General features: G+C 36.2%; 1 protein-coding gene across 3 annotated transcripts in view; it reads right to left on the minus strand.

Moving 5' to 3' along the window:
* The window catches only part of ZNF570 (zinc finger protein 570), a 41,469-nt gene that overhangs the window by 9,732 nt on the left and 7,452 nt on the right, over positions 1 to 24,285 (minus strand). The window lies entirely within an intron of this gene.

The raw sequence follows: 24,285 nt of genomic DNA on the forward strand, positions 1-24,285 counted from the left end.
GGCAGATCTCTGTTAAAATACAAACTAGCAGTGAGATGGAAAAAGATGGCGGCATAAAGAGGAGTGGAAGCTAGTTTGTCCCCCTGGAACAACTAATAAAGAAACAGGAATAATTGGTAAATAATCTGGAACAACTGCGGGGGGACAAACGTAACTTTCCACTCATCAAACACCAACCTGAATTGAGAGGAATGCCCAATTTCGCAGCATAAAATCTGTAAGTAAAAACTGTGGATACAAGCTGGAGCCAGAGAGCAGCTCTCTCCGAGCAAGTGAATATAGCACAGCTGAGCTCCAACTGGGGTTTTAATTAACAAGTGTGGACTGCTCCATACAAATTGCCAACAAGCAGAAAGAGGCTATAGGTGAAGAGTGACCTTGGAGAGCTGGAGGGTGGCTGTGGACTGGCCTTGAAGGGGGCTTTCTGTCCCTGCTTTGGCTCAGTGGACAAAGCCTCAGCCATTTTCAGTTCCCAGCACTCTGACCCAGACAAAGGTGGAGATAGCACAGGCAGAGAGAGACCACTGAAATGCTAATGACCTCTCCCTAGGGGGTCTATCTTCCCTAAGAGGAAAGGGGTAAGGCCCAGCTCTACTACCCGCTTTCCATTCAGAACCAGACCCCAGAGCCTGGGGGAAAAGAGCCACAGGCCATACCTCTTTACAACAGTCTGAAGCTATAGGCTGACAGGCACCACCTGCTGGACAGAAAAGCACAGTGACTTGAGGCCTCACAGGGTGTACCAATCTTCTGAGACACACCCTCAGGGAAACCTGATACTATCGTCTCCTGAGACTTGAGCCCATTTTAGTCTGGGAAATCCTGATTGGGGTAACCAAGGAAATTAGATGCCTAGAAAACAGAAAACTAAACCTACACTAAGAAAAATGAAATTATGGCCCAAAGGAACAAACTTACACTTCAGTTGAGATACAGGAATTTAAACTAATACTACATCAATTCAAAAAGTTTAGGGAAGATATGGCAAAAGAGATGAAGTGTATAATGAAAACACTGGGTGTACATAAGGTAGAAATTGAAAGTTCAAAAAAACAACTGGCAGAATCTGTGGAAATGAAAGGCAGAACACAAGAGATGAAAGACACAATGGAAATATACAACAGCAGATCTCAAGAGGCAGAAGAAAACAATCAGGAACTGGAGAACAAGGCACCTGAAAGCCTACATACAAAAGAACAGATAGGGAAAAGAATGGAAAAATGCGAGCAATGTCTCCAGGAACTTAAGGACAAAATGAAATGCAGGAATGTAGGTGTCATTGATGTCCCAGAAGAAGAGAAGGGAAAAGGGGCAGAAGCAATAATAGAGGAAATAATCAATGAAAATTTCCCATCTCTTATAGAAGACATAAAATTACGGATCCAAGAAGCACAGTGTACCCCAAACAAAATAGATCTGAATAGGCCTATGCCAAGACACTTAATAATCAGATTATCAAATGTCAAAGATAAAGAGAGAATCCTGAAAGCAGCAAGAGAAAAGCAATCCAACATATACAAAGGAAGCTTGATAAGACTCTGTTTGCATTTCTCAATAGAAACCATGGAGGCAAGAAGTAAGTGGGGTGATATATTTAAGATACTGAAAGAGAAAAGCCACCAACCAAAAATCCTGTATCTGGCAAAACTGTCCTTCAAATATGAGAGAGAGCTTAAAATATTCTCTGACAAACAGACAATGACAGTTTGTGAACAAGATACCTGCTCTACAGGAAACTAAAGGAAGTGCTGTAGACAGAAAGGAAAAGACAGGAGTGAGAGGTATGGAAAACAATTTTGGGAAATAGTAGCACAGCAATGTAAGTACACTGAACAAAGATGACTGTGAGTATGGTTGAAAGACGAAAGTTAGGAGCATGTGGGACACCAGAAGAAAAGAGGAAAGATAAAGACTGGGACTGTATAACTCAGTGAAACCCAGGGTGCTCAATGACTTTAATAAAAGGTACAAATATGTTTTTATATGAGGTAGAACAAATGAATGTCAACATTGCAAGGTGTTAAAAATAGGGTGGGATTGGGAGAAAAATACAATCAATGCCCACTAGAAACTATATTTAACAGAAACATTGCATTACGTTTCCTTTAATATAACAAAGGCAATATACCAAAACTAAATGCATATGGGGGCGGCGGGACATGGGGAAGGGTATGGGACTCCTGGCATTGGTGATGTTTTGACTCTTTATTCCACTTTAGTTTAATGCTATCTTTCCTTTTGTTGCTTTCTGTCATTTTTTTTTCCTCTCTCTCTCTTTTTTCTTTTTCTTTTTTCCCTCTACCTTCTTTGACTCTTCCCTCCTTCTTTGTGGAAGAAATGGAGATGTCCTTACATAGATAGTGGCGATGGTGCTGAATACATAAATACGTGACTATACAGGGAACCAACAATTGTTTACTTAGGACGGCATGTATGGTGTATGAACAAAACTGTCTTAAAAAATGGGTTGATGAAGAAACAGTGAGGACAATACATTGAGTGAAACAAGTCAGACACATAAGGACAAATATTGGAGGGTCTCACTGAGATGAACTAATTATAATATGTATACTCATAGACATGAAATATAAGTTACCAGAATACAGAATGAGGTAAAGAATGGGGAGCGGTTGCTTATTATGAGCAGAATGCTCAAGTAGGGTGAACTTAAATGTTTGGAAATGGACAGGGGTAATGGTAGCACATTGTGAGAATAACTAAGAGTGCTGAATGGTGTGTGAAGGTGGTGGAAAGGGTATGCTCAGAGTCATGTATATCACCAGAAGGAAAGCTGGGAGTTAAAAGATGGGAATGTATAAATACAAACAGTGACTCTTGTGGTAGACAATGTCCATGATTAACTGTACAAATATAAGAAATCCCTCTCATGAACTAGAACAAATTTATGACACTGTAACTAGAAGGTAATAATAGAGGGGCATATAGGAAAAATATATATACCTATTGCAAACTATGTACTACAGTTAGTAGTATTTTAACATTCTTTCATCAACAGTAACAAATGTAATATAGCAAAACTATGAATCAGTAATGGAGGGGGGTTGGTTAGGGGTATGGGAGGATGTGAATTTCCTTTTTTTGTCCTTATTTCTTTTCTGGAGTAATGAAAATGTTCTAAAAATTGAAAAAAAAATTAATTGTGGTGATGTATGCACAGCTGTATGATGGTACCAAGGGAAACCGATTGTACACTTTGGATCTCTGGATAGTTGTATGGTATGTGAACAATCTCAAAAAAAAAAAAAAAATAAAAAAATACAAACTAGTTTTTTGGCCTTAGGTGAGTCTATTCATCTACCTAAACCTTGGTTTCTTAAGCTGGTAAATGAGGGTAAAAAAATCCACCTTAAAAGTCAGTTTGAGAATTATAATAAGTCTGTCTTAGTGTCTGTTATATATACAATAAGCATTATATGTTATAACAGAGTATCACATTAAGATGTGAATGAAACTTAAAACTCACATACACACACAAATCAGTGAGAATATATTATTCAGTGAATAAATTGATATAACAATTTAGGCATATTGAAAAACATAAGCTGCATTGCTATAGCACTCCTTTATACTAATATATCTCCAGAAGATTAATGACTGGAAGGTTTTATAAGGAAACAAGGATCATACTGCAAGAATACATAAGTGAATAATCATATGAGGATGGACTTTCCTAGCCTGATGGAATTCGGTTACAAAGGAAAAGATTAAAATATTTGACTACAAATACGTTCAAGAAAACTTCTATTTGGCAAAGATACCATAAACACAAAACTAATTACCACTAACATGTAAAAGAATTATATTATTTATTTATAATTAAATATATTAAACATATGCAACAGTGAATAATAAAAAATTTCAAACATACATACAGGATATAAGCAAAGATTTAAAACAATAACCAAAGGAAAGGGTTGAGAGGCGGGTTGGTGAAGGCAAGTAAGAGAAATGGGCAGTGGGAGCTTTTAATTATGTGATACTTTGGAGACTAATTCTTTAGCATTTATTATACCAATCATAAAAAAGGAAATTGTTTTTAAAATTATGATAGATTTGTATAACACTAAACAGTTGTTACAGTAATAGAACAGTTTTAAACATAATAACATGGAGAAGCAAAGCCCCATTTTATAAAAACAATATGACTGCTACTAATAATATATAAGCATTAAAAACCCCTCAAAGAACTATATATTAAAATATTAACAGTGTGATTTCTAGGAGTTAAATTTATATGGGTATTTTCATATATTCTACACTTTTGTACTTTTAAAAATATTTGTGACATGCATGCATTTCCTTTGTAATCACATAAAGTAAGTCCAATGGAAAAAATCATAAAGTAAATCATGGACAAAAACAAAAAGTAGTGGGAGCCCTGGGCCCAGGGCCTTCCCCAAGTGCTTTGAAGACTGCACACAGCAGTTTGCCTGACCTAGGACAGCTAAGGTTTGACCTATTCTCCCTGTAAAATCAGGCCTCCAGTGCTAAATGTAATCTATAACTACCTCCTCTCTGAGACTCTCTGAGATACTGTTATCTGCAAGATAATCTATAATCCTCCCCTCCTTCCTGTTGATTACAATCAATTCCTCCTTACATTGCAAGACCCCCGCTCCTGCCTTATGCTCTTATACCCAGTGGAATGTCAAGCCCTTATCACCAGCTTATTCAGCACCGCCCCCCCCCCCCCAAAGGGCAGAGTATCTTCACACTAAGCTCTGAACCTGCTGCCACTCAGAGCAGCTTCTGAATCCATTCAGAGAAGCTCCTAAATTCAGGGCAACGTGACAATTTCCCACCCTGTAGGTAAGCCCCAAAAATAAAAGCTCATGTCGCAGAAAGTGTCCAGTGCTTTCTTTTGTCCTTTGGTTCAAAAGCCCTCTTGGGCCATGACAGAAGCACACCCACTTCCTAAGAGTAAAAGTTTTGGCCATATTCTTTCTTCCTTACCCCAGAATAAATTCCAGGTAGTTAAAAGATTCAAAGAGGAAAAAACATGATAGAAAAAAGCAAAATGATATATATATAGGTAAATGTATTTATGATGAAAAATTAAGGTTTAGAAGCATGAAAAGAAAAACTCTTAAGAACCAGATTACAGATATGATTTCCATAAGGCTCAGAGAAACAGTCAAGTTACAATTAAAAACTAATATATATATGTGTGTATGTGTATGTGTGTGTGTGTGTAACATAAGGCAAAGGAGTAAAATCCTTAAGGAAGAGATCATTCAAATAAAAATAAAGGGCAAACAGCCCATTAAAAAAAGGCAAAGGATATGAAGAGACAATTTTAAAAGAAAGAACTGGGCAATAAATGCATGTAACAACGTTCAACCTCTTAAAAATTCAAAGAAATGTGAGGGGAAAATATATTGGGATATTATATTTAATGTATCATATTATTAAAAGGTACAGAGGTACTCTTTCTTCTTCAGAGGAATAATATTAAAGGTAGCAACACAGCAGTGAGGAGCCAGAGGCTTTTAACAAGTGTGTAGGATCCCTGTCTGGCAGTATAGACTAGATACAATGACAAACCTGTCTAGTACAAAAAAAAAAAAAAAAACTTAAAATGTATAAAGTGTAGAAAACTTCTTTTTAGATTCATTGTCAAGTTGGCCAGAAATTAAACTCCCAGAATTCAAAAAGACTCCAAAGGTACATTTAGTAATTCCTGATGAGTAAGAAGAAGGTCTTGGGCACATCTAAACTGGAGTTTTTAGAAGAGAAAATACAGAGAATGGGGGAGTGGCAGTATGTGAAAAGATAATGGCTGAGAATTACCTAGAACCCATTAAAGACCAGAATCACAATAAATCCCAAACAGAGCAATTAAAAGGAAATTCACATCCAGATACATCACAGTGAAAATACAGAAGTTCAAGGACAAGGAAAAGGAAGTTCTTTAAAGTAGTGTATCTGAGAAGTTAATGATTATGATTACTGAATTAGTACATAGATGCCTTTTTTACCTTCTAGTCCAACAGTAAATACCTGAATCTACAGAAACTCACTGAACTGTAACCCAGCTGTGTTGATCTTTAGTAATGATTCTCTTTACCTTATGATTATAAAAGCCTTGTGATAACTTATTGACTGGCCTCGCTTTGTACCCCCTTATCCTGTTCTATAACTTTAAAGTCTTGTGATCACAAGATAGCCCTTTAAATATTTATTAATGAAGGAAGTCGAGTCAGCTCAGAACTCACACACCCTAATTCCTAAGTTATCTCACTAGACAAAACTAGATTTAACTAAAATTGGCTCGCCTGACAAGTACAGTAGCTTAAACTTTAACCTATAAGTGACTATACTTCATTACAATATTAAAAATCATGCCCATCATCATACTTAGGCCACAATTTTTCTTACATACATTCTGTCACTAGGCATGTAATCAATCTGCACATGCTTAATAATTAGATGATCTCTAATTTCATCATCTCAAGCCATTATACCCATTATCCTAAAACCTACCTATCTTTTGATACTACAAAACTATCAGAGTTACTGCAATTTGGGGAGACAGATTTCAGGCTAACAGGGCATCTGTTCTCCTTGCTTTACATGGCAATAAACTCTCCCTTTGAAACTTCAGTGTCATAGATTGGCTGTTACACACATCAGGCAGACAACTCCACATTTGATTGGCAACAGTAGCAAGGAAGAAAATATTAATAAAAACCTATTTCTCAACAGCAGCAACAGAAGCCAGAAATGTATGAAATGATATTTACAAAGTGCTTATAAAAGTAATAACCATCAACCTATGATTATATGTATGGAAAGGTTCTTATACACATGAAAGCAAAACAAATGAACAAAACAATCAATGACAAAACAGTTTATATGAATACTATTCCTAAGGAATTTATAAAAGATTTACTTCTGGAAAAATTATGAGATGCAGAAAAGAATGGTGCACAAAGATAAACAGGTAGGTAAATCTAAACAATGACCAAATAGAATAACAATCTAATTTTATAACTTTAAACAAACAATACTTTATGGGATTAAAAGAAACAAGAAAACTGAAATAAATGGAGTCAAAACATTCTAACATTATTGTATTTCTAAGGTGATTAGAAATGTTAAAAGTTCTAAGGTAACCAGTAAAAGAACAGAAATAAGTTGTATAACTTTCAAATTAGGAAATGGAAAAAAGTTAAGGAATAAGAAAAAAATGAAAAAGAATTCATAAAAGAAAAAGAGATGGTGGAAATAAATCCAACTCTACTAGTAATAACAAAAAATATAAATAACCACCATCACCTAGTTGAAAGATGAAGATTAAACTGGACTAAAAAATATTTATCTATATATTGTTTACAAGAGAAATACATAGAAAGTAAGAGAGTAAATGAGAAGAAAAATATGCCAGGTAAATAATAACAAAAGAAGGCTGACATAGCTTTATCAATATGAAGTAAAATATTTAAGGGAAGAAGCATTACTAAGGTTTAATGATAATAATATAAGAATTCACTGGCAAGACAAAATAATTCTGAAAACACCTGACCTAAAAAAATACCTTCAAAATATAAAGACTGTGTTGTCAGATTTATAAGAAAAAAATGTATGTATTCACCTTTATAGAAGATTTTAACATGTCTCTCAATAATTGATTATTCAATGAGATTTTTAAAAAGCTGTAAGGATGCAGAAGATTTGACCAACACAATTAATTTAATCCAATAATCACATACCAAATATTGTTCTCAAAAAACAGAAAATACATATTATTTTTAAGGACAAATAGAATATTTACCAAAATTGAGTACCAAGACATAAAACAAGTCTCAAAAAACTGCAAAGAATACATATTAAAGAGAGTACCTTCTCTAACTATGATGCAATGATTTAGAAATCATTAACAAAAATCTTCCAAATAATTGATGGGTCCAGAAGAAATCAATGAGAAAACCAGAAAATGCATAGAGCTACATGATAACAAAAAGACTACGTACCAAAACATGTGGATTACTGCTAACATATCCTTAAATGCTTATAATAAAAAAGAAAGCCTGAAAACCAATGAAGTATGCATCTAACTTTAAAAGTTAAAAACAAAATAGGAAAAATAAATTTAAATGGATGAAATAATAAAGAAAAAATACTTAATTTTAAAAAGATAAATTTGAGAGGATCAGTTAAATAAAAAGTATCTGAAAACACTAAAAAATGTATAATGCTAGGCAAGATTTGTTTCTCCTTTTTTAGTAGGAAAAAGGAATTAACTTATGCAGACATTAGATGACAGACGATGATGGACAACTTCATTCAATAAATCTGAAGTTATGTGAAAGGAATAATTCTTAGGAAAATATACCTTAGGGGAAAAATATCATAAGACTACAGGATAAATGCAATACCTAGGGTCTTATATCATAAAAGAAATTGAATCATTATTTTAAATTGTTTTCACAGAGAAAATATCAGTCCTGGGTGGACAAAGTTCTAACAAACATTCAAAACACAAATAATTCCAATTTTGCAGAAATTCTTCTAAAGTAGTTAAAAGAGAAATACTAACAAATTTTATAAGACTAGCATGACCTCAATGCCAAATCTGATAAGAAGAGTAGATAAAGGGGAAAGAGAAGGCCAAACTCATGGATAAATATAGATTTAAAAAAAAACAAAACTAAATGAAATACTGGTGTGCCGGTTTGTATATGTTATGTCCCCCAGAAAAAGTCATATTCTTTAATGCACTCTTGTGGGGGCATATTGATTAATCTTTTTGATTAGAGTATGACCTCTTGATTAAATGTTTCCATGGTGATTTGACCCCGCCCATTCAGGGTAGGTCTTGATTAGTTTACTGGAGTCCTTTAAAGGGAACTCACACAGAGAGCAGAAAGGTGAAAATGCCCTGGGATATGCTGAGCCAGGAGACCCAGATGCTTGCTGATGCTTTGAGATGCTAGACCAGAGTTTGCTCTGGAGAAGCAAATAGAAGAAAAAAACACTCCAAGAGATGCTTGCTGATGCTTAGAGATACTTGGAGATGCAGACAGAAGGATGTTTGGAGATGCCAAGCTAAGAGAAACCCAGAGACATTTCGAAGAAAGCCATTTCAAAACTAGAACCCCAGAGCAAAGCATCAGCAGACACTAGCCATGTGCCTTTCCAGCTAACAGAAGTTTTCCAGATGCCATTGGCCTTCCTTTGGTGAAAGTATACTCACATTGATGCCTTAATTTGGATACTTTCACGGCCTTAGGACTGTAAATTTGTAACCAAATAAACCCCCTTTATAAAAACCAGTCCATTTCCAGTACTTGGCATAATGGTAGCATTAGCAAACCAGAACAACTGGTAAATAGCAACCAGCAATGAATGGAAAAGGTAAAAGAGATGGATTTATCCAGGAATGCAAGGCTGGCTCAAAATTAGAAAATGTAGTATGTAATTCACCATATTAACAGATGAAAAACTAAAAACTACCAAATCGATAGATGCGGAAAACATCTGTTGAAACTCAAAAGCCATTCAGAAGCAAAACTCTAGTGAATAGGAAAGAAAGGGTATCTATCAAAACCTTTTAAAATCACAATTGTTAATAATGTATTAAAAGCATGAGACCAGAATAAACAAGAATGCCTGTTATCAACCATTTTGGCTCATACTACACTGGAGATCCAAGATAGGGCAATAAAACAAAGATATTAAGGTATAAGAATTAAAAATGAAGAAACTGCCATTATTAACATATATGTCTGCCCACAAAGAAAGTTCAAAGAAATCTACAAATTATTAGAATTAACAGGAGAGCTTGGCAAGGTTGGTGGATATAAGACCAAGATATAAAACTTAACTTCAACTCTATGTATAAGAAACAAACATAAAATATAGATAGCATTTAATATAGCAACAAAACTAAGGTGCCTAGGAATTATCTAACAGAAGATATTCATGGCCATTATGGAGAAAATTATAAAATGTTATTGACAGAAATAAAGACCCTAAGTAAATGGAGAGATATAACATGTTAAGGAACAGAAAAGCCTCAAAACGCTCAGAATGAAATTAATAAGTGTAAATGCCCACATTAAAAAAGATCTCAAGTCAACAATCTAACTTCATATATTGAGAAAAGAGAAATGGAAAACAAACTAAACTGAAAGTGGGAGGAAGTAAATAATAAAGATTAGAGCAGAGATAAATGAAATAGAGAACAGAAAACCAATAGAGGATCAATGAAACTAAAAGTTGGTTCTTTGAAATATCACTAAAATTGACAAACCTTTAGCTAGACTGACAAAGAAAATGACAGAGAAGACACAACCAAATCAGAAATGGAAGAGGGAACATTAATAATGACCTTACAGAAATAAAAAGAACTGTCACATGAACAACTGCATGCCAACAAACTAGATAATCTGGATGAACTGGAAAAATTCCTCAAAACATCAAGTACCAAAACTGAATCAAGAATAAACAGAAGATCTCAACGAATCAGTAAAAAGTGAAGATATTGAATCAGTAATCAAAAACCTTCCAAGAAAAAGTAAACTCTAGGACCAGATGGATTTACATAGGAATTTTACCACATATACACAGAAAAATTAACACAAATCCTCCTCAAACTTTCTAAAAATCTGAAGAGGAGGGAACCCTTGCTAATTCATTCTATGTGGCCAGAAGCACCCTGGCACTAAAACCAGATAAACACATCACAAGAAAAGAAAATTACACACCAATATTCCTTATGTATAGAGATGTAAACATACTAAATGAAATACTCACAAACCAAATCCAACAGCACACTAAATGGATTATATGCTCAAATGTATACCCATATACCCAACTGAGATTTATCCCAGGAATGCAAGTGTCCCCGTCTGGATGTATTATGTCCCCCAAAACACCATGTTCTTTGATACAATCTTGTGGGGCAGACGTATTAGTGTTGATTAGGTTGGACTCCTTTGATTGTTTCCATGGAGATGTGACTCAATCAACTGTGGGCGAGACTTTTTGGTTAGATAATTTCCATGGAGGTGTTACCCCACTCGTCCAGGGTATGTCTGAATTAAATCAGTGGAGCCATATAAAAGAGCTCACAAACAGAAGGATCTCAGAGCTGCAGCTGAGAGACACATTTTGAAGACGGCCACTGAAAGCTGACATTTTGGAGAACACCATTTTGAAAAGCAACCTGGGAGCAAGCATTTGCCATCCACGTGCCTTCAGAGCTAACAGAGGTTTTCTGGATGCCACTGACCATCCTTCAACAAGGTACCCTATTGTCAATGCCTTACCTTGAACACTTTATGGCTTTAAGACCATAACTCTGTAACCAAATAAACCCCCTTTATAAAAGCCAGTCCATTTCTGGTATTTTGCATAATGGGCAGCATTATCAAACCAGAACAGTAAGTGTAGTTCAAATAAAGAAAATCAAACCATATAATAAACCACATTAATAGAATGAAGGATGAAACAACTAACACATGATCATCTCAATGTATCCAGAAAAGACATATGACAAAATCCAGCACTTTTCATAAAAACACTCAGAAAACCAGGCATAGGAGGAAACTTCCCCAACATGATAAATGTCCTCAGGCAACCTCATACTAAACAGTGGAGAGACTGAAAGCTTTACCCCTAAGATCAGGAACAAGACAGGATGCCCATTTTCACTACTGTGTTAAACGTTGTACTGAAAGTTCTAGCCAGAATGATTAGGCAAGAAAAAGAAATAAAAGTTATCTGAATGGGAAACAAAGAAGTACAATTATCTTCATTAGGAGACAGCATGGTCCTATATATAGAAAATCCCAAAGAATTCACAAGTAAGCAACTAGTGTTAATAAAAAGATTCATCAAAGTTACAGGGTACAAGATCAACACCTAAAAATCAGTTGTGTTTCTTTACACAACAATGAACAATTCAAAAAAGAAATCAAGTTAACAATCCATGTACAATAGCACCTGTTCTGGTTTGCTAATACTGCCATTATGCAAAACACCAAAAATGGACTGGCTTTTATATTGCAGACCATAATCTTTTGCAGAGCAACTTTTCATATGCTGAAATGTCTATTCAAGTCCTTGACCCATTAAAAAAATTTTTTTTTCTTTCTGTTGTTGAGTGGTAAGAGTTCTTTACGTATTTTGGATTTTAAACCTTTATCAGATATATGATTTATAACTGTTTTCTCTCCTTCTGTAGGTTGTCTTTTCACTTTCTTGCTAATGTTCTTTGATGCACAAAAGTTTTTAATACTGATAGAATCCAATTTATCTATTTTTTTCTTCTGATGCTCATGTTTTTGGTGTCATATTAAGAATCCATTGCTAAATCAAATGTCATGAGATTTTTTTCCCTATGTTTTATCTTTACAATTAGATCCCTTTGGAGTTGTTTTTATATGTGGTGTGAGGTTGGGCTCCAACTTCATTCTTTTGCATGCGTAAATCCAGTTTCCCCAGCACCCTCTGTTGAAGAGAATATTCTTTCCCTATTTTGTGGACTTAGCACTCTTGTCAAAAAATCAGTTAGCCATAGTTGTGTGGATTTATTTCTGAACCCTATTCTCTATTCCATATTCCTATTTGTCTATCCTTATGACAGTATCACACTGTGTTTGTTTTGTTTTGGTTTAATGCAATTCTATTGAGATATACTCATACACTATATAATCCATCTAATCCACAATCAGTGGCACATAAGTATCATAATATAGTTGTGCATTCATTGCCACATCAATTTGCGAACACTTTCATTATTCCAAAATAAAGAAAAAATTTTTTTAATTTAAAAAAGAAAATTAAAAAGAGTACCCAAACCATTCCATACCCTTTTCCCCCCTATTATTTATATATATTTTTGTCATTATTTTATTACTAATCTGCCCATACACTGGTTAAAGGGACTGTCACTCACCAGGTTTTCACTATCATATGGTCACACGATAAAAGCTATATAGTTATACAATTATCACCAAAAATCAAGTCTACTGGATTACTGTTCAACAGACTCAGGTGTTTCCTTCTAACTATTCTAATATACTAGAAACTAAAAAGGAATACCTGTATAATGTATAAGAATAACCTCCAGATTGACCCTTGACTCTATTTGAGATCTCTCAGCCACTGGAACTTTATTTTCTTTAATTTTTTCCCCCTTTTGGTCAAGATGGCATTCTCAATCCCATGATGCCAGGGCCCCTGTGAGTCATGTCCCATGTAGGGGGAAGGTAGTAACTTTATTTGTAGTGTTGGCTGAGAGAAAGTGGCAACATCTTGAGCAACAAAAGAGTTTCTGGGGCGAGGGGGTGACTCTTAGGTATAATTACAAGGAGGCTTAGCTTCTCCTGTTCAAGAATAAGTTTCATAAGAGCAAGCCCCAAGATTGAGGGCTTGACTTATTAAATTGGGATTTCCTAATGCTTGCAGCAATATCAGGAATTCCCCAGGTGAGGAAATCTAATATTTCAACATGTTTCCCCAGTCCTTCAATGGGACTTTGCAAATACTTTTTATTTTCTGCCTGAAGTACTCTGAGTACCACACTGTTTTGATTTCTGTATCTTTCTAGTAAGTTTTTAAATCAGTATGTATATATCATCCAACTTTGTTCTTCTTTTTCAAGATTGTTTTGGCTATACAGGGCCCCTTGCAATTCCAAATCAATTTGAGGGTTGGCTTTTCTAGTTCTGCAAAAATGGCTGCTAGAATTTTGATAAGGATTGTGTTGAATCTGTGGGTCACCCTGGGTAGTACTGACATCTTGACACTGTCTTCCAATCTATGAACAAGAGGTGTCTTTCCATTTAATTAGGTCTTTAATTTCTTTCAACATTGTTTTTTAGTTTTCAGTGTGAAAGTCTTTCACCTCCTTGGTTCAATGTATTCCTAGATATTTTATTTTTTTTACATGCTGTACCAGTTTGGATACATTATGTCCCCCAAAACGCCATTATCTTGGATGCCATCTTGTGGGGGCAGATGTATTAGTGTTGATTAGGTTGGAACCTATTGATTGAGTGTTTCCATGGAAATGTGACTCAATAAACTATGGGCAAGACCTTTGATTGGATAATTTACATGGAGATGTTACACCACCCATTCAGGATGGGTGTTAATTGGATCATGGGGAGTCATATAAAGGAGTTCACAAACAGAATGACCTCAGAGCAACTGAGAGTGACATTTTGAAGAAGAGCTGCAGCTAAGAGACATTTTGAAGATGGTCATTGAAAGCTGATGTTTTGGAGAACACCATTTTGAAATGTAACCTGGGAGCAAGCAGACACCAGCCACGTGCCTTCCCAGCTAACAGAGGTTTTCTGGATTCCAGAGGCCATCCTCCAGTGAAGGTACCTGATTGCTGATGTGTTACCTTCGACACTTTATGGCCTTAAGACTGTAACTATGTAACCAAATAAACCCCCTTTTATAAAAGCCAATCCATCTCTGGTGTTTTGCATTCCTGCAGCATTAGCAAACTAGAACAACAAGCATATTCTTAAAGACAAAACACTGATTACAGGTTTCAAGGGGCTTAGGAAGGAGGGAATAGGGAGTTATTGCTTAATGGGTCATGGAAAAGTTTTGGAAATAGATGTAGTGACAGTAGCACAACACTGTGAATGTCATTAATGCCACTGAATTATACACTTAAAAACAGCTAAAATGGCAACATTCATGTTGTATGTGTTACTACAATAGAATTAAATTTTAAAAAACCTACCAACTTTTTATGTTTTCTGGTAGAACTTGACAAGGTGACCCTAAACCTTATTTACAAGGCCAAAGAGCACACAAGTAACTCTGAAGAATATAAACAAGGTATAGGAACTTGCCTTAACAATAGTCAATCTTACAATAAAGTATTTTTATTAAGATAGTGCAATGCTGGCATAATGAAATAAAATACAGACCAATGGAATGGAATATAGCTCAAAATCAGACCCATGAATATACTAAACTCTTCCAGTTTGCTGAAGCTGCCATTATGCAAAAACACCAGAAATGGATTGGCTTTTATAAAGGGATTTATTAGGTTACAGATTTACAGTTCTAAGGCCAAAAAGATGTCCAAACTAAGGCATCAGCAAGAGGATACTTTCACTGAAAAAAGGCCAATGGTGTCTGGAACACGTCTGTCAGCTGGGAAGGCATGTGGCTGGTGTCTGCTGGTCCTTTGCTCCCAGGTTGCATTTCAAAATGGCTTTCTCCAAAATGTCTCTGGGATTCTGTCTCTCTTAGCTTCTCTCAGTTCTCCTGGGGCATTTCTCTCTAAGCATCTGGAAGTCCTCTCTTAGCTTCTCCATGGCAAACATGGCTTCATCTCTTAGCTTAGCATCTCCAAATGTCTTTCTGTCTGCATCTCCCAGCGTCTCCAAGGGTCAGCATCTGTGTCGGCTCTTCAGCTCTCTTAAGTACTCCAGTGAACTAATCAAGACCCACGCTGAATGGGTGGGGTCCAAACCTCCATGGAAGTAATTTAATCAAAGGTCTCACCCACAGTTGGGTGAGTCACATCTGCATGGAAACACTCAATCAAAAGGTTCCACCCTAATCAAAAGACTAATAAGTCTGCCCCCACAAGACTGCATTAAAGAACATGGCTTTTGTGGGGGACATAATAGATACAAACTAGCATATAAACCTATATATATTTAGAGGTATTAATGAAGAACAGTGAGCAAAGAGAGATAATTCATTCAATAAATATATGAGACTCATGTTTTACCATAAGACTAAAGAGGTGGCTCCTTGGATTCTACAAGCTGAGAGACTGGTATCCATTGGGGTTTCCACTGCCCACGCTCCACCCTGAGGCCAGCAGACAAACCAGTTGTCTGGGCAAATTCTTGGCTAGAGAAGAGGAGCCTTACAGTCCAGCAGCCTAGAGCCTTTCCATGAGGCTCCTGGCTCCACTGATTTCACAAACTGAAAGACTGAAGTGAGAGATTAATCTCCACTGCTGTTCCTGTCACACACACCCCACTCCCGAGAATCATGGATGTAGTGCGGTCCTAGGCAAGCTGTTGGCCAGTGAGGTTGGCCCTCTCAGTCCCGCAGCCTAGAGCCTTTCCACATGGCAGCTCAGGAGCCCATGGCTTCATTAGCTCTACAAACTCAAGAGACTGTGGGGAGAGATTAATCAGCACTGGGGGACTGGCACCCATCCCTGAACCCCAAGACCAGCAGATCTGTGCACATCTAGCTCTCATCCAGCTGGCTGCAGAGGGCTAGAAGAGACAGGGAGCCCCTCCCTTCAGGCTCCCTCTGGGTCTCACAGCTTTGAACCTATCTGTACAGAAGCCCAAGGCGCTCATACTTCCACTATTTCCACAAACAGAGAAGCTGCAGAAAATGACTGAGATCCACTGCAGCCCCAGATGTCCTTCCCCCACCCCTGAGACCAACAGCCTGGAGTGTGCCTGAGTCTCGCCAAGTGCGCTACAGCAGTCTGAGAGAGACAGGGAGGCCCCTGTCTCAGCTGTTGGCTGGTGAAATAAAACAGTGGGAGCCACAGCCTTGGTCCTCTCTGGACAGGTACACAGAGCACCATGGGGCCTTTATCCCCACTCACTGTAGAAACAGAGGGATCAGAGGGATAAAAAATAAACTTACCTAGTAGGACCCATCTTCTGGGAAGACTGGGAAAGTACAGTCTGAGAAGCTACTTTCCTGACCCTTTCTCTAGGGCCCTTTGGTAGGGGTCTGCACCCCCTGCATGGGACAGTGGCCCTGGTTTGGCTATGAAATATTGATGAACCTAGAGCCAAAGGAAGCTTTCAACATGAACTGAATCAACAAAAAAATCTTAGATGAGATTTTCAAAACAACTTTCAAAATAATCCTGTCAAGATAATCAGATGCCTGGAAACCAACAAAATAGTACAAGACACATGAAGAAACAAGACACGGCCAAACCAAATGATCAAATTAAAAAGTCAGGAAATACAGAATTTGGAACAACCAATCAAAGACGGTCAAACAAATCTCCTAAATAATTTCAATGAGATGATTAAAGAGATAATGGTTATTAAGAAGTACTAGGAGACCATAAATAATTTGAAAGATTACGTATAAAAATAACATCTTACAGAAAATGAAAGATACATTAGATGAAATAAAACATATACTAGAGACACACAACTGCAGATTTGAAGAGGCAGAAGAAAGGATATGCAAATGAGAGGACAGAGCAACCGAAATCAAACATGCAAAAGAACGAATGGAGAAAAGAATGGAAAAATTTGAGATAGGTCTCAGGGAAATGACTGACAACATGAAGCACACAAATATATGCATTACAGGTGCCAAAGAAGAAGACAAAGGTAGAGGGCCAGGAAGAATATTTGAGGACATGATGGCAAAAATATTCTCAACACTTATAATTTATAAAAGATATAAATTTGCAAATCCAAGAAGCCCAATGTACTCCAAATAGAATAAATCTGAACAGACCTCCACTCCAAGACACATACTAATCAGACTGTCAAATGCCAAAAGGAGAGAATCCTGAAAGCAGCAAGAGAAAAGTGATTCACTGCATACAAGCAAAGCCACATAAGGCTCAGCGCAGACTTCTCATCTGACACTAAGGAGGTCAGAAGGCCTCCATGATATATTTAAGATACTGAAAAAGAAAAATTGCCAGCCAAGAATTCTTTATCCAGCAAAGCTGTCCTTCAAAAGTGAGGGAGAGCTTAAAATATTCACAGATAAACAAAAGCTGAGAAAATCTGTTAACAAGAGACTTGCCATACAAGAAATACTAAAGGGAGTTCTGTGAGCTGGAAAAAAAAAAAAAAGACAAGAGAGAGGCTTGGAGGAGAGTATAGAAATGATGACTATCAGTAAGGGTAACTAAAAGCTAAAAAGAGAATATAGATCTGACAAAGGATAAAATGGTCAAAATAAGATGGCTTTTAGAGTAATATCACTGACAATTAATGGAGTAAACTCCCCAATCAAAGACACACATTGGCATAATGGATTTAAATATATGGTCCAACTATATGCTGTTTGCAAGAGACACATTTTATACCCAAAGATACAAACAGGCTGAAAGTGAAAGGATGAAAAAAGATACTCCATGCAAACAGTATCAAAAACAGCTGGAGTAACTGTATATCAGACAAAATAGACTTCAAATGCAAAAATGTTTTAAGGGACAAAGAAGGACACTATATACTAATAAAAGGGGCAATTCACCAAGAAGAGTAACAATCATAAATATATATATTTTTAATCAAGGTGCCCCAAAGTACATGAGGCAAACACTGGCAAAACTGAAGGGAGTAATGGATGTCTATACAACAATAGTGGGAGATTTCAACAAACCATTCTCTTCAATAGACAGAACATCTATAGATAGGACCAATAAGGACACAGAGAACCTCAATAATATGATAAATGAACTAGATCTAACAGACATATATAGAATATTGCACCCCAAAACAGGAGTATATACATTCTTCTCAAGTATTCATGGAATATTCTTCAAGATAGACCATATACTGGGGCACAAAACATCCTAATACATTTAAAAGGATTTAAATAATACAAAGCACTTTCTCAGATCACAACGGAATGAAGCTGGAAATCAATAACAACTGAAGAATCAGAAATTTCACAAATACATGGAGGTTAACACATTCTTAAACAATCAATGGGTCAAAGAAGAAATTGCAGGAGATATCAATAAATAACCTGAGATGAATGAAAATAAGAACACAACATATCAAAAGCTATGGGATGCAGTGACGGCAGTGCTGAGAGGGAAATTTATAGCCCCAAATGTCTACATTAAAAAGGTAGAAAGAACTAAAAACAAAGAAACCAAAGACCAACTGAACAACTGGAGAAACTAAAGGAAAAAAAATAAAAAAACAAACAAACAGTAAACTAATCCTAAAGCATGCAGGAAGAAAGAAATAACAAAGATTAGAGCCAAAATCAATGAAATGGAGAACAAAAGAACAGAGAGAATCAACAAAACCAAAAGTTGGTTCTTTGAGAAGATCAATAAAGCTGACAAACCTTTAGCTAGACTGACAAAGACAAAATAGAAAAGATGCAAAGAACAAAATCAGAAATGAGAGGTGGTCATTACCACAGACCCCAAAGAAATAAAAGAGATCATAAGAGGATACTATGAACAACTGTATGCCAACAAATTAGACAACTTAGGTAAAACTGACAATTTCCTAGAAACACATGAACAATGTACACTGACTCTGGAAGAAACAGAAGACCTCAACAAACCAATCACAAGAGATTGACCCAGTCATCAAAAATCTTCCAACAAAGAAAAGCCCAGGTCCAGATGCCTTTGCAGGTGAATTTTACCAGCATTAATACTATTCCTGCTCCAACTCTTCCAAAAAATTGAAAAGGGAACAGAAACTCATTCCATGAAGCCAGTATCACTCTAATACCAAAGCCTGCTAAAGTTACTACAAGAAAAGAAAACTATAGAATAATCTCTCTAATGAAAATAGATGCAAAAATTCTCAACAAAATACTTCCAAATTGAATCCAGCAGCAAATTAAAGGAATTATACAACATGAACAAGTGGGTTTTATTCCAGGTATTCAAGGGTGGTTCAACACAAGAAAATCAATTAATGAAATACACTACATCAATAAATCAAAAGGGAAAACCACATGATTGATTGATACAGAAAATGCATTTGACAAAATTCAGCATTGTTTCTTGATAAAAACATTTCAGAAGATAGGAATGGAAGGAAACTTCCTCAATATGATAAAGGGCATATATGAAAAACCCATAGCTAACACTGTGCTCAATGGTGAGAGAAGTTCTAGTTAGAGCAATTAGGCAAGAAAAAGAAATAAAAGGCATCCAAATCAGAAAGGAAGAAGTAAAACTTTCATTATTTGCACACGACATGATCTGTATCTAGAAACTCCCAAAAAAATTTACAACAAAGCTACTTGAGCTAATAAACAAGTTCAGCAAGGTGGCAAAATACAAGAGCAACATGCAAAAATAAGTAGGGTTTCCCTTGATTTTGAGGCTTGTTTGGGTGAAACTTATGGTTGTAAAGGGAAGGCTAAGCCCACCTATAATTATGCTTGGGGTCACCCCCAGAGAACCTCTTTTGTTGCTCAAATGTGGACTTTCTCTCTCTAAGCATAACTCTGCAAATAAAATCATCATTCCCCCCAACGTGCGGCAGGACCCCCCAGATGAATGAGTCTTCCTGGCAATGTGGGACACAGATTCCGTGAATGTCCCTGGCATCAAGGGACTGAGAATGCCTTTTTGACCACAAGGGAGAAAAGAAAGGCAATAAAACAAGATTTCAGTGGCTAAGAGAGATATAGATGCAAACAGAATCAAGAGGCTGTCCTGGAGTTTACTCTTATGCAAGCTTCTCCTAGATATGCCAAATGACCACGGTATGATAAGCCCAAGTCAACAGCAGTCCTGAAAACCCTAAAGAATACCGGGACCCCTATCTGAGACTCTATAAGGTTTCACTCACTAAGTTTACTCTTAGAAACTTAAATTCTTCAGAGAACTCCTATGCCAGCTAAGTCCCAAAACCCAGAGACAATATCCTCTTCAAGAACATCAATTAGATGTGTCCCCTTTTCTCAAAAAGTTGGCACCCCTTTTTAACATGAAAAACATAGGGTGATTACTGCCTAGACATCCCCGAAGATCAGGAAAGTGATTAAACTAGAGGAAGGAATAGCAATAGACAAGGTGGAATTTAACAAAAGATTATGAATACTGAATTTTTAGATAAATTTTCTTTTTCTTAGTTGCTGAGGTATTAGAATAGCTAGAAGGAAAGAACTGAAATGGTAGAACTGTAACACATAGCATCCTTTGAAATGTGCTTTACAGCTACTTGTTAAATTATAATTTGAAAGCTATCACCTTTTTGAATATATGTTATATTTCACAATAAGGAATAACTGAAACTGTGGAACTGTAACCTATAATATTCTTTGAAATTTGTTCTCTAACTACTTGTTAAATTTCACTTGGAAAGTTATCACTTCTATGTATATATGTTATTGTGTCCATTTGGATATAATATGTCCCCACACATTCAATGCAATATCAATCAAAATTCCAACAGCCTACTTTACGGAAATGATAAAGCTAATTATCAAATTTATTTAGATAGGTAAGGGGCCTCAAATAGCCAAAAACATCTTAAATAAGAAGAATGAAGTAGGAGGACTCATGCTTCCTGACTTTAAAGCTTATTATAAAGCCACAGTGGTCAAAACACTGCATGGTACTGGCATAAAGACAGACATATTGATCAACAGAATCAAACTGAGAGTTCAGAAATAGATCCTCAGATCTATGGTCAATTGGTTTTTGACAAGGCCCCCAAGTCCACTCAAACTGGGACAGAACAGTCTCTTCAATAAATGTGTTGGGAGAACTGAAAATCCATATCTGAAAGAATGAAAGAGGACCCCTGTCTCACAAGCCATACAAAAATTAATTCAAAATGGATCAAAGACCTGAATATAAGAACCAGTACCATAAAACTCCTAGAAGAAAATACAGGGAAATATCTTCAAGATCTAGTAATAGGAGGTAGTTTCCTAGACCTTACAGCCAAAGCAAAAAAAAATCATGCAAAGAAAAAAATAAATAAATGGGACCTCCTCAAAACTGAATACTTCTGTGCTTCAGAGGACTTTGTCAAAAGAATAAAAATGCAGCAAACTCAATGTGAGAAAATATTTGGAAACCAAATATCTGATAAGAGTTCATAACCAGAATATATAAAGAAATACTACAACTCAACAATAAAAAGATGAACGCCAAATTTAAAAATGGGCAAAAGACATAAATAGACATTTTTTCCAAAGAGGAAATACAGATGGCTAAAAAGCACATGAAAAGATGCTCAAATTCACTAGCTATTAGGAAAATGCAGATCAAAACTACAATCAGATATCATCTCACACCTACAAGAATGGCTGATATTAAACAAACAGTAAACTACAAATGTTGGAGAGGATGTGATGAAATAGGAGCACTTACTCACTGCTTATGGGAATGTAAAATGTTACAGCTGCTGTGGACAACAGTTTGTGGGTTCCTCAGGAAGCTAAGTATAGAGTCGCCTTTTGATATGGAAATCCCGCTACTCGGGATAAGCCCAGAAGATTTGAAAGCAGGGTCGCAAACATACATTTGCACACCATTGTTCATAGCAGCATTATTTACAATTGCCAAAAAACGGAAACAACCCAAATATGCTTCAGCAGATGAATGGATAAACAATAAACGTGGTATACACATATGATGGAATATTATTCAGCAGTAAGAAGGAATGAAGGCCCGAAGCATGCGACAATATTGATGAACTTGGGGAACATTACGTTAAGTGAAATAAGTCAAACACAAAAGGAAAATATTGTATGATCTCACCGAAATGAACTAATTATATTATGTAAACTCATAGACATATAATATAGAATAAGGTTACCAGTATATAGAATGAGGCTAAAGAATGTGGAGCAGTTGCTTAATATTGGCAGAACGTTTAACTATGTTGAACTTAAATGTCTGGAAACAGATAAAGGTGATGGTAGCATGTTATTGTGAGAATAATTAATATTACTGAATGGTGTACAAATGTGGTGGAAAGGGAAAGTTTAGAATCATGTATTTCACCAGAAGAAAAGTTGGAGATTAAAACATAGGACTGCATAATACAGTGAATTTTGCGGTGGACTATGTGATTAACTGTCCAAATATAAAAAATATTAAAAAATTCTTTCATGAACCAGAACAAATGTACAACAAGGAGTTAATAACAGAGGAGTAAATGAGAAAAAAATGTACCTATTGCAAACTATGGACTAGAGTTCACAATAATATTTTAATATTCTTTCATCAACAGTATCAAATGTACTACACCAACACTATGGGTCAACAACGGGGGGGATAAGGGTATGGGAGTGTGCCCAATCGGATATATTGTGTCCCCCCAAAAGCCATATTCTTTAATGCAATCTTGTGGGAGCAGATTTATTAATCTTTCTGATTAGGGTGTGATGTCTTGATTGAATGTTTCCATGGAGATTTGACCCCACCCAATCAGGACAGGACTTGATTAGCTTACTGGAGTCCTTTAAAGAGAGCGCACAGACAGAAGGAGCTCAGAGCAGGTGAGAGGGACATTCTGGAGAGCAGTTGAGAGAGACTTCTGGAAAGACACTTGCTGATGCTTTGAGATGCTAGCCCAGAGTTTGTTCCAGAGAAGCTAAGAAAAGACAAAACACCCCGAGAGAACCTGGGAGAGACTTTTGGAGAAACACTTGGGAGCTGACAGAGATGTTCAGAGATGCTTGGAGTTGCGGACAGAAGGCTGTTTGGAGATGCTAAACTAAGGACATACAGGAGCTGAAAGGAGCTGAAATACAACCCAGGACAAACAGACGCCAGCCATGTGCCTTCCCAGCCGACAGAGGTGTTCCAGACACATCGACCAATCTTCAGTAAAGGTATCATTGTGTTGATGATGTTTGACACTTAGAACTATAAATCTGTAACTGAATAAATCCCCTTTATAAAATCCAATCCATTTCTGGTATTTGCATAATGGCAGCATTAGTAAACCGGAACAGGGAGGATTTGGGTTTTATTTTTTATTCTTATTTATTTTCTGGAGTAATGAAAATGTTCTAAAATTGATCATGGGGATGTATGCACAACTATGTGATGATAATGTGAGCCACTGATTGTACATCTGGATGGTTTGTATGGTGCGTGAATATATCACAATAAAATTACAAAAAATAAAAGTTGGCAAAGGGCGGATGGGTAAAGGAACAGGGCATGTGTGAAAAAAAAAAGATTAAAGAAATATAATTCTTACTTCAAATAATCCTCAAAATCAATTCCAGCTGGATTATAGACCTAAACATTAAAGGAAAATCTTTAAAATCTTCATAATACAATTTGGGAATATCTATATGACCTTGGAGTATAGAAAGATTTCTTAAAACAAAATATCAAAACATAAACTAAGAAGGAAAAAATTGAAAAATTCAACTCCATTAAAATATAATACACACAAACACACTTACATATATATACCCAGAAGTCCTATTAATTATTAAAGAAAAGACAACCTACCCCAAAATGGGGAAAGGACTTGAAAAGGCACTTTGCAAAAGAACAAACCCAAACAGCTAATTTAACATGAAAAGCTGTTCAATTTTTGTTAGTAATCATGAAATACAGATCACAATTAAAAGGAGGCAATATTT

The sequence above is a fragment of the Choloepus didactylus genome, chromosome 27, assembly GCF_015220235.1.
Source record: "Choloepus didactylus isolate mChoDid1 chromosome 27, mChoDid1.pri, whole genome shotgun sequence".
Lineage (NCBI taxonomy): Eukaryota > Metazoa > Chordata > Mammalia > Pilosa > Megalonychidae > Choloepus > Choloepus didactylus.